Here is a 12,938-nt window from a genome sequence, read left to right on the forward strand (position 1 = left end):
TTTGCAGCTAGAGCACTGGCTTTGGAAACAGGTAGGCCTGAGATTTAAATTTCTTTCAATTATTTCAACATTATCTATCTCTTATCAACTGCATATAACTTAATTCTGTAATCTTAGGAAGGTGGTTTTACAACTTTTGATTCATTACAATAAAAATGAACCAGAAATTACTCAGAGATGATGTCATGTAATTCAGTAGAACATAATACAGTGCTACCAGGGGAGGCTCCAGGATTTCTATATAGAGAGAGCATCAGAATGACAATCTTGTGAAAGGGATGTCTAGAGAAATTAACTTAAAGTGCTTTGCCTATGAAGCTCCCTGGTTTTCATTGGAGAGCATGTTTATTGAAGTGGTTTTGAGAACGCCAGTGAAGAATAATGAAAAGGACACTAAGATCCTCTTCTAGGTTGTCCACTGACACAACTACTACATATTATATGAAATATTACTTAAGGCAAATAATATAATCTCTGACCCTTAGTAAGCTTACAGAACTACTATGAGGATTCAGTATTGTGATAATTTGTAAATAATTTTAAATACATACAATTATTAACACATGTATATGAGAATAGTACAGAAGTACTAGTGACAGAACCTTCAGATATGCATGTATTTCATAGAGCAGGAGCTCTATAATATGCTGTGGACTGAATGAATAAATTTCAGTGAAAGCAATTGTGTATTTCAAACTGGAATGTGGGGGTGATTTAGATGTTTGTAATAGAGTTGTTTCCTTGCTCTTTCGTAAAGAAACTCAAAGGATATCAAAGACTTCCTAATAATAGTGCACCAAAGATACCTTAGGCTATGCCTTCAAATACTTCTAAGAGTTTTAGGTGACTAAATGGACCATCGATCTCTACAGCAGAGGAAAGTTGCTAACAGCCCTGAAAACACTGAGGGAATTCTGATTCCAATATGAAGACTTAAGTTCCATATTGAACTTAGAGTTTCATCTGGAATTTTAGGTTCAAAGTAGAATACAGAGTGATTAGAAAGATTACAAGCCTAGACTAAGGATAAAGGTGATATTTATTACACTAAGTGATGACTGACAATTTTTTTAACATTTTGGGGGAAAGAAAGATGATAACTGACCTTCTTTATGTGAAAAATATTAATTTATAACAGTATTAATTCATTTTCTATTAGGTAAGTTTAACTTTTATATGAGAATTGTAGCATTTTTTACAAAAGTATGAAGAAGAAATTATTGTAATCTGAATCTTTGACAAGATATTCACATTACAGGTATAAATAACTCCGACTAGCCTTTAATAAGCCTGATCTCTGGAGAAGTACTTACTATAGGAAAATATCATACACCCAGCCAGACATTAAAACTTAAAAAGAAAATACTAATACCAAGTCCAAATTCAAAATAACCAAATGAAGATTCCAGCAGGTAGGTACTAGCATTTAGTGTTTTTTAAATTAATGATTCTAATGAACTTCTTAGATTGAATAACACAAGTCTGCATTTTATAAATCAAAGTTATAACATAATGAGGAAAAAAGTGTTCCAGTTGTAATTAGAGTCCTTCTCTTATGTTTATTGGGGTGACATTCAGCTCTATGAATAGGATGAAACATCATTTTGTACTTTAATTTGAGCAAATGATGAAAATTAAGCAGAGTTGACTTGATCCAATTTTCCTGCAGTCTGCCAAGTCATTAAGTGGTAATAATCATAAGCATCCATGAACAAATGATATTGGTTTCTCTGACTCAATTCCTACATTGATGAAATGAGTCATGGCCATTTTTAATTATTTAAGATCCAAGAGCACATATGGAAATAGTTGGGTTTTTGAACTTGTCATTTTAGCCAAATTTCAATTTTAGTAATTATTCTGCTTACCTCATTTCCCCATGATATTATAGGCTTGTCGTTGTTTCTTTCTTTCTTTTCTAATTGTACTCAAAGCTTCCTGTTCTCAGCTGTGTAAATTGAAAAAACACAATGGTTTCAATTCAGATGCAAATAGAAATAACCATTCTGAATGACCTATTTTATAGTTTAGGATAAAAGACCATTAAAATAAGCAAGAAAAATATCAGAGATAGAGAAAATTGATACAATTTTACTATAAGCAACTTTCTTCTCCAGTGAAACTTTTTTGTTTTAGAAAGTCAAGATATTGTCATTTTAAAACCTTGAAGAAAGCCTGGACCAGAAGAGGAAAGGTGCTTTCCCTAATCATTACCTTACTTGTTATTTGTATAGTACTTGGCAGTGTATAACAAACTTTCATATATATTGCCTAATCTCATCCTCTTTCTAGATAGACAGGGAAGATGTTTTCTTCTGCTTTGACAGGCAGTTGAACTGAGATTAACATCCTAATGGTCTGTTGACAAATGTTTAACAACTGCAACTCGCATTGTAGGAAAATGTGTATGTATATAAGTGTGTGTGTATATATATATATAAGCTTATACAACCTTTACTGATATAAAGGATGTGTAGCAAATAATTTACAAATAATATTAACATAGATATTCTGTATTGTAAATTCCCTATAGCTACCTGATTCTCACAGAATGCTTTGGTTGATTTTTACAAAAATCTTACAACCATGTCCAACGTGTAGTTAAACTGACAATATAAATGTTGGTTAACATTTATATATACTAATGAGTAAGATAAAAATTAAATAACTAAGGCATATGCTAAACAATGATATGATTTCTTTATTGAATTACATAATCATTTTCAAATATACAATTTCCTGTGCACCTCTTCCCAAGTCTGCATTCAGTGATGTCACATTGGTAGTTTCAAATCAGCCACAGTGGGAGTATTTATACCATGCAAGTCAGAAAATGCTACAAATTAGGACTTGTGATGTACAACAATACAATTTTATATAGAATTACCAACATACAGATACAATAGATGTAAATAATCTCAAGAACATAGGTAATAACAAGATGTATTAGAATAATTGGGAGTGATGAGCTTTGAGTATTTATTGCCTTTGTTTTTAATATAATTCAGTTTAAGTTTATATAACTTATTTTAAATAATCAGCTTGCAAGATTTCTAAAAATTGCATGAGCCAGTTTGAGCCAACTCCAGCACACTACTGACATACTTTGTTCTTTAAGAAAATACAGTATAAAATACATGCAAAAAAACAGCCAAAGTCTGATCATAAAAGCCATAGTCCCTCCAAGCTGGCTGTCCTGGACTGCTTTTTCCCTCTCTGCCCTCTCTTAGGATAAACTTTTCTGATCCTTCTTAAAATCCGATTCTTGCTCTGTTTTTTTTCACTTAATGAATCTGTCGTTTACCAGACACCTCACCTGAAGGGTTGGTTTAGCTGTCTCTAAACTTTCTGTTTTGACTGTAAACTTTCCCCAAGTAATAGGGATTGGATTTGTTTCCATTTCAAATTCTCTAATTCATCAACACTTACTTCTCTCCTTCCTCTCACCATATCCAAAAGACAAAAATCAGTGGGAAAGACTCAAACACCCAAGTTACAAGGCTGGCATTATTATAAGTTTTAAACTCAAGGCCATGTCTTCTGACTCAGTAGTTAGTGCTCTTAAAACACCAACAACAACGACAAAAAAAAAAAAAAAAAAAAAATCCATTCTTTAAAATAAGGAGATAACTGACAGAAAAGAGCATCTACTTTTTTTTTAACCTCTATCTCCCTCACTACCCCAGTCTGGTAGAAATGATTCATGAAAAGCTAACATGTTAAAGAGACAAAGAGAAGCGAAAAAGGAACTCACAACTACAAAGTTCTTGCATACATAAAAAAGTCTGATCTTAACATTTATATTCCTGGGGGCCGGGTGCAGTGGTTCACGCCAGCACTTTGGGAAGCACAGCAGGATGATCACAAGGTCAGGAGTTCGAGGCCAGCCTGGCCAAGATGATGAAATCTCGTCTCTACTAAAACTACAAAAATTATTGTATTTTTTAGGGCATGGTGGCAGGTGCCTATAATCACAGTTACTTGGGAGGCTGAGGCAGAGAACTGCTTGAACCTGGGAGGTGGGGGTTTCAGTGAGCCTAGATCGCACCACTGCACTCTAGCCTGGGTGACACAGCAAGACTCCATCTCAAAAAAAAGACATAAATAAAAGCAATATTTATATTCCTAAAATTATTTTGTGGATATCAAGCTTTACTTTTGTTTTTAGAATCATATTTTGTTTACTTTTATATATAATTTAGATTTAAACTCCCTAAAAATGATACCCTACCAATTTATATAATATTTAAGTTAAACTCTCTTAAAATGACACCCTAACAAATTATATAATGTTCTCATACTAAGTCACATCAAATTTTAGATTTGCGGAGACTCTGAAGCAAAAGAAGAGTAATAAAGTCATCTAACTACAGACAGAAGCATTTTAAACCTCCCATTGCTACAAGTTAAAAGTCATAAGTCAAAAGAAAATGTAGTTTAAGCAGATATATTTATAATCAAGAATACTGTTGCTTTAGAAATGTCTTAAACAAAAATGAAAATTTCTTAATAATGGAAATAAAAAAGATGTGAACTCTACTATTCCTCAAGAATTAATTAGCTGCTTGAATTTGTTTCTGAAGTGTCTGTTACCGTCTTGTAAAGTGGGAATAGTTATGTTGATCCCACACTAAACTAACATTTTCTGCTTTAAACAATGGGGGTTGGCCTGAATAAAAAATTTACATAATTTTATATGATATATAAGTTAAAGTTTAGCTGGGCAACATTAAAAAATATCTGCTTGAAACAAAAGGTTCCAATGAGAATCAGAATTCAGACCACCTCAGTGCTTTTTAGACAGGTTCAAAACTAGACGCACATTAGCATATGTATAATTCTTGATTGCTGCTGCCTCTATCTGAGCCTAAGGAATCAGGAAAAATATTGGATGGTCAAGAAATTATACACTTTCAAATATTAAATATTTTGAATACCCTGGCTGTGTTTTTCTATAAAGAAATCACTTTTGTTTTTGTTTGTTTGTTTAGGAGAGACACGGTCTCTCTCTCTCTCACCCAGGCTGGAGTACAGGTGTACAGTGGCACAATCATAGCTCATCAAAGCCTCCAACTTTTGGGTTTGAGGATCCTCCTACCTCAGCCTCCTGAGCAGCTGGAACTACAGGCACATACCACCATGTGTGGCTAATGTTTATTTTATTTTTTAGAAATAGAGTCTTACTATGTTGCCCAAGCTGGGCTCCAACTCCTAGGCTCAGGCAATCTTCCTGCCCTGACCTCCCAAAGTGCCAGGGTTACAGGCATGAGCGAAAATCCAAAAGGTTACTTTTAAATGATTTCGTTTTCCCACTATTTTTTAAATTTCATATATATATATATATATATATATGTATGTGTTGTGTGTATATATATATATAAACTATACATATATGTTGTATATATATAAATTATATATATGTTACATATAAATTATACATATATGTTATACATATATATAAAGGTTTACAAAACATTACGTTTGGTAGAATGTATGTGTTTTTAAGGTATTCATGGTTGTAGTTTTGCTGTAGAAATTACTATAAAATTTGATTTTAAACGTATTTCCCAAAATCTACCTTCTTAACTTTCTGCTCACATTCTAAGTCAGTTTTTCTTAGAAGTATTATTAATTGCTTTATTTTATTATTTTATTTTCAGTCAGTATCTCAATATTCAGATATGTTCTGGTTTTCTAGCAAGTTAGTATCCCAACAGAAACTATTCTTTCTAAAATATTCTAATTTTAAAAAAAATTTCCTCATTATACCTTTTTACTTATATGAACTTTCCACCTTGTAATCTGTAAGAAGGCAATTGTTTGTTTTATAAATAAAGAAGGGAGGAGTCAACTAGAATGATAAATAGTAGATGGAAACTACTGGTTGGAATGCCATTAGATCGTTACAATAGCCATCCTAACACATGTGAAGTGATAGTTCATTGTGATTTTGATGTGCATTTTTCTGATGATTAGTGATGTTGAGCATCTTACCACCTATCTGTGGGCCATTTGTATGTGTTCCTTGGACTAATATCTATTCAACCCCAGAGCATATTTTTAAAAGGTGGTTATTAATTGTTGCTTTTTCTATGCATTGAGCTGTATGAGTTCCTTATATATTTTCAAATTAACCCCTTATCTGATACCATGGTTTACAAATATTTTCTCCTATTCTGTGGGTAGCCATTTTATGCCATTGATTGTTTCCTTTACTGGACAAAAGCTTTTTAGTTTCAAGTATTTCCACTTGGCTGTTTTTCATTTTGTTGCCTATGCTTTTAGAGTTACATCCATGAAGTCATTGCCAATACTAACATCATAAAGTTTTTTCCCTCTATTTTCTTCTAATAGTTTTACAGTTTCAGGACTTATATTTAAGCACTTAAACCATTTTGAGCAAGGATTCACTTCCATTCTTTTGCACGTGGATGTGCACATTTTCCAGCACCAATTATTGAGAAAATGATGCTTTCCCCATTGTTTATTCTTGGTGCCCTTCTTAAAGATTAGTTGATTATATATATATGGGTTTACTTTGGGCTCTCTATTCTGTTCCATTGGTCTATTTGCCCTTCTTTATGCCAGTACTATACTGTTTAAATTACTATATTAAAATTTCATTTAATTATTAAATTAATATATACCAAATGGCCTTTTAATATATTTTGAAAATCAGGAAGTGTGATGCCTCCAGCTTTGCTCTTTCTTCTTGAAATTGTTTTGGCTATTTTGTGTTTTTTGTGATTCCATATAACTATTTCCTCTCTTTCTGTGAAAGATGTAATTGGGTTATTTTGATAGGGATTGCATTGAATCTCTACATTATTTTAGGTAATATAGACATTTTAACAATATTGTCTTCCAACACATGAACTTGGGATATCTTTTCATTTGTTTATATTTTAATTTTTTTGTCAGTGGTTTATAGGATTCAGTATATTAGTCTTTCATCTACTTAGTAAGGCTATTCCTGAGTATTTTATTATTTTTGACGGCATTGTAAACAGGATTGTTTTTCTAATTTCCTTTTCAGATAGCTCATTATTAGTGTATAGGAACACAGCTAATTATTGTATGTTGATTTTATATCCTGCATTACTGAGTCATTTGAGTCATTTATTAATTATAACAGTAGTTTAGTAGAGTCTTTAGGGTTTTCTATATATAAAATCATGCCATCTGCAAGCATGGATAACTTTACTTTTTTCTTTCTCACCTACATGCCTTTTTTTTTCTTGCCTAATTACTCTGGCCAGGATTTCTCTACTATGCTGAATAAGCGTGGTGAGAGTGGGCATCCTTGCCTTGTTCCTCATCTTAAAGAAAACACTTTTAAAAGTTCTTCATTACTGAGTATAATGTTAGCTATGGTCGTCTCATGAATGGCCTTCTCATGTTAAGGTAATTTCCCTCTATTTCTAGTCTGTTGAAAGGTTTTTAACATGAAAGGATGTTGAATTTTAACAATTTTTTTTTGCATCTATTGAGATCATGTGATTTTCATCTTTCATTCTGTCAATGTGGTGTATTACCTTAATTGATTTTCATATGTTGAACCATACTTGCCTTTCAGGGATAACTTGCAGTTTGTCATGGGTGACTGATCCTCTTAGTAAGTTGCTGAATTTCGTTTGTCAGTATTTTGTTGAAGATTTTTCCATCTATGTTCATCAAGGATACTGGCCTGTAGTTTTCTTTTCTTCTGATATTTTTGTTTGGCTTTGATATCAGGATAGTACTGGCCTCATAAAATCAGATTGAAAGTGTTCCATCTTCCTCAATTCTTTAGAAAAGATTAAGAAGAATTGGCATTGATTCTTTTTTGTATGTTTGGTAGAATTCACTATTGAAGTCGTTTGGTTCTAGGCTTTTCTTTAGCAGAAAGTTTTTTATTACAATTTCAATCCCTCCATGGGGTATAGGTCTGTTCAGATTTTCTGTTTCCTTATGAATCAATCTTGGTAGGTTGTATGTTTCTGAGAATTTATCTATTTCTTCCAGGTAACCCAATTTATTGGTATATAGCTGCTCATAGCAGTTTCTTACAATCTTTTTCGTAATAGTTTGGTTCCCTCAGTTGTAATGTCTCCTGTTTTATTTCTAATTTTATTTGGATCTTCCCTCTTTTTTTTTCTTTTTAGTTAATCTATCTAGTGGTTTGTCTATTTTGTTTCTTCTTTCAAAAAATAAACTCTTAGTTTTGTCTATTTTTCTGTCACTTTTTAATTCTCTATTTCCTTTATTTTTGTTCTAATCTTTATTATTTCCTTCCTTCTGCTAACTTTGACCTTAGTTTGGTTTTCTTTTTCAGTTTCTTGAGAAGTGAAGTTAGGTTGTTTATATGAGAGTTTCCTGCTTTTTAAATATAGACATTGATTGCTATAAACTTCTTTGTTACTACCTCTTTTGCTGCATCCCCTAAGTTCGGGTTATTATTATTATTTTTTTTAATTTTCATTTGTCTTTGTAATTTTCCTTTTGATTTCTTTTTTGACCCATTGGTTGTTTAAAGTGTGTTAAATTGCCACATTTTGCAAATTTTCCAGTTTTTCTTCTGCTGATTTCCTAGTTTTATTCTATTGTGATTGGGAAAGATACTTGGTATGATTTCAGTCTTTTTATGTCTGTGAAGACATGACTTGTGACCTAACATGTGCTTTATCCTGAAGGCTGTTCCATGTACAATGAGGAAAATGTATATTCTACTGCTCTTTGGTGAAATGTTTTGTAAAGATCTGTTGGATTCATTTGGTCTATAGTGTTGTTCAGATCCTGTTCCTTATTGACATTTTTTCAAATATTGTATTACAGAAAGTGAGATATTGAAGTCTCTCACAATTATCATATTATTCTTTATTTCTTTTATCAGTTCTGTTAAATTTTGCATTGTATATTTAGGTACCCTGATGTTGGATATATATACATTTATAGTTGTTATCTTTTTGGTGAGTTGACCATTTTATCTTTTTTATAATGTTATTCTTTGTTTCATGGCAGTTTTGACTTCAAGTCTATTTTGTCCAATATAAGTATAGCCAGTTTTTCTTTTGTTTAAAATTTATAGCATATTTTTTTCCATCCCTTTACTTTCAGCCTAGATGTGTCCTTAAATCTAAAGTAAATGTATGTAAACTTAATAAGATGTCAAATGTATTAAGTTTACATAAACTGATCCAACATAAGTTGAATCTTGTTTTTTTATACATTCAGCTACAGTATGTCTTTTGATTGAGGAGTTAATCTTTTTACATTTAAAGTAATTAATGTACTTCCTTTTAATGAGGGACCACTTACTATAGCCATGTTTGTTTACTACCTTGTAGTTCTTTTGTTCATCTTTTTTTCCTTGCTGTATTCTTTTGCATTTTTTTTCATTGCTATACTTTCATTTCTTTTTCTTCTTTTTGTGCATCTTCTGCATGTATTTTCTTTATGGATACCATGAACCTTGCATAAAACAACTCATAGTCATAACAGTTTGTTCTAAGCTTTTAACAACTTAACTTCAACTGCATACAAAAACTACATTTTTACTTCTCCCCCTACCCCTACCCCTACCCCACATATGTTATGTTCTTGATGTCAGGATTCACATCTTTTTATATTTTGTACAATTAACATATTTTATAGTTATACTTATTTTAGTACTTTTGACTTTTTTATACTATGATTGAAAGTTTACCCACTACCATTGCAGTATTATAGTATTTGTCTTTATATTTACCCTTACCAGCAAGTTTTATACTTTCACATATTTTATTATTGCTATTTAGCTTCCTTTTAACTTGAAGAACTTCCTTTAGCATTTCTTGGTAGGCAGATCTAGTAATGATGTACTCCCTCAGGTTTCATTTGTGAAGGAAAGTCTTTCTCTCTCCCTTATTTTTGAAGGACCATTTTTATCAGGTATGGTATTCATAGCAGGGGTCTTTTCTTTCAGCACTTTGAATTTATTATCATCTACCTCCTCTGGCCTGCAATGTTTCTGCTGATAAATCTGTTGATAACCCCATAGAGGTTTCTTTTTATGGGATGAGTGACTTTTCCCTTGCTGCTTGCAAAATTCTCTCTTTGTCTTCAAATTTTGTCAATTTAATTATGTATCTCCCTGTGAATTTCTTTGAGTTTACTGTATTTGAATTTGTGGAACATCCTTGATCTGAGTATTCATTTTCTTCCCTGGATTTGGGAAGTTTTCAGTTATTATTTCTTTGAATAAGCTTTCTGCCTCTTTATTTCTATTTATCCTTCTTCTTACACTCCCATAATGTTTATTAGTTCACTCAATGGCATCCTACAAGTCCCTTAAGCTTTCTTCATTCTTTTTTATTTTTTTTTTCTTACTGCTTTTCTAACTGGATAATTTCCAGTGACCTGTCTTGAATTTCATTGATCCTGTCTTCTGTTTGATCTAGTCTGCTGGTGAACTTCTCTAGTTAATTTTTCATTTCAGTTATTTATTCTTCATCTCTATGATTTGTTTGGCATTTTCTCGTATTTTCTATCTCTGTTGAAATTCTCCTTTTGTTTATCTGCATTGGTCTCCTGAACTCACTGAGCATCTTTATGAGCATCTATATGAATTTTCTATCAGGTAAACCATATCTCTGTTTCACTAGGGTTGGTTTCTGGAAGATTATCCTGTTGCTTTGTTTGGAACATATTTTCCTGTTTCTTTATTCTTGACTCTGTGTTTGTGTCTGCACATTAGACAAATCAACCATCACTCCCAGTCTTTATGGACTGACCTTGTAAAGGAGAGAACCATCATCAATCAGACCAGCCAGAGATTCCAGGGGACCCTCAAATCCTCATGCTAGATAAAACTGCTGCCTTTGTTCTCACTGACCATCAGACATCTAGAATATGCTAGATCTCATCGGTGTTCTGAGACAGGTAAGACAGATGTCAATGCCTCTGGGAGCCCTCAGCACAATCAGACTGTTGGAAGTATGATCCAATCCTTTTCTTCCCTCACAAGGGAAAAGCTGGGAGCTAAGGTTTTTTCCTACCCACTCACTTGGCACTTACCAAGTAAATGGGGCTGTGGCATATGTTAACTTACTATTTCAAACTATAGTCTCTGGTCTCAGTAGCTCCCAGGTAACTATAATATGCCAGATTTCATTAGTTCTCTAAGCCAGGCAAGACAAAATTCAGTGCTTTGGGAACCCTCCAAAAATATTAGAGCATTGGCTTCATTGTCCTCTTTTTTCTTACCCTTTCCAGAGAGACACTGGGAGCTATTTTGTTTGTTTCTGCTTGCTTTCCTTGTGCTGAGCTGGGCTGTTTCATGTGTTAGCTTGTCATTTCAAAACCACAGTCATTATTCTCAGTAGCCCCAGGTGGTCATAGTGTGCCTGGTTTCATCAGCCCTCCAAGGCAAGTGAGACAAAAGCCAGTATCTCAGATGGCCTCCAAAAAAATTCAAATGCTGAATATACCATCTTGTCCTTTTCTTACCTCCTCAGAGAGAAGCTGGAAGCTAGGATCTACCCCAGTTGTATGGTACCATGCCAGGGGTAGGGCCCTTGGCAAGAGGGTGTCCCCCTCTCTCTTACTGGTTTCCACGTAGTTAGTTTTACGCTTGCTCCAAGATGCAGGAGACTTGTGACTAGTTTCTGGATTTCTCACAAAGTAAATTAGTCTGCATTTTATTGTAGAACCACCGTTTCCATGGAAAAAGAAAGATCCAGGGCTTCTATGCTACCACCTTGCTAACATTACTGACTGAATTTTCAAATCTTTGTCTCTCCCAGAGGCTAGTAATGATACCTAGTATGAAATTAATACTCCATAAGAATGAATGAATGAATGCTCTGGGGTTTAACCACTTTCTCACATATTTTCCTACAGGTAATTATCTTTCTATGGAACTTTGAGGAAACCCATTTGTTCTTCCTCCTCACTTGGATTAACTTCCACTCCCATGCAGGAGGAAGTGCTTTTATGTAGACAAAGTGATTCTTTGTGTGTGTGTGTTTTAAATATCTGTGAAATGTTTACCATAACCCTGGTTTTTCTTACAGTGGTCAATTTATCAGAAAGAATTCTGTTCTCCAGTGCCTGTGCCATGAATGATAAAGTTCTGTGTTAGGATAGTCAACCTCCAAGACATAAAGATAGACTGGAGTCAAGTTAAAAGTCAGCTGGAATGGAGTTAGGTAATGGATCATGGCCTACCTGCTTCTGTTCCTGCCTGTCAGCTCTACAGGCATTGCTGGGAAGAGGGCAAGGACTATGCTTTCTGAATGCTGCTTCTAAGGCACCAGAAAATTACTCCTAAATTAGCCCTCACGATTGGAGGTAAAGGCATGATTGGAGGCTCAAGTATTTAGAAACTCAGAAAAAAATGCAGAAATAGTAGCTTAGAGAACAGTGGAAAGGTGGGGAAAAGGAGAGACAGACAAAGGAAAAAAGATGTAGAGAAATTGTTTGAATTCTCCTGACACACTTAAAAAAAGCAAAAGGAAAACTGGATTCCAAATTGGTACTTTTCCCACAAACTACAGTTTATAAGGATATATATGCTGTTTATTCATCAATTTACAGTTTTCACAACTAATTTTACAGATGACAAAACAGCAAATGTAAATACGCTATAAATATAAGGTAACATAGATCAGTGGATTTTTCTAAATAACTCAATAACTAAAGCATACTTTTCTAAAATAACCTGAAGAATCAGTGTTTCTCTAAAGTATTTTATTAGAAACTGTATAGTCCACATATCGGTGTGCTTTCCTGCAATTCCAAATAGGCAAAAATTATTTCTTTATTTTAAATATCTCTGCACATTGACGCAAGTTATAAAAATCAATGTCCTCACACATAAAAAAAAAAAAAAAGCTATGTTTAGGCTTGTTTTTCCTGCTATTTGTCTTATTCTTTTTTTCAGTTTTTTAAAGTCATGCCATAGAGGTTCAAAAGACATG

The 12,938-nt window shown here is 33.2% G+C and overlaps 1 protein-coding gene and 1 long non-coding RNA gene across 2 annotated transcripts in view; one reads left to right on the plus strand and one right to left on the minus strand.

Moving 5' to 3' along the window:
• GPR149 (G protein-coupled receptor 149) overlaps positions 1–12,938 on the plus strand; it is a 90,883-nt gene that overhangs the window by 24,719 nt on the left and 53,226 nt on the right. The window lies entirely within an intron of this gene.
• LOC116539736 overlaps positions 1–12,938 on the minus strand; it is a 92,927-nt gene that overhangs the window by 15,652 nt on the left and 64,337 nt on the right. The window contains exon 2 of the long non-coding RNA XR_004264159.1: positions 1,869–1,948. This is a non-coding gene — a long non-coding RNA (uncharacterized LOC116539736). The remainder of the gene's footprint in view (positions 1–1,868; positions 1,949–12,938) is intronic.

This window comes from Sapajus apella, unplaced genomic scaffold (assembly GCF_009761245.1).
Source record: "Sapajus apella isolate SASKATOON/1434 unplaced genomic scaffold, GSC_monkey_1.0 scaffold4, whole genome shotgun sequence".
NCBI classification, from domain to species: Eukaryota; Metazoa; Chordata; class Mammalia; order Primates; family Cebidae; genus Sapajus; species Sapajus apella.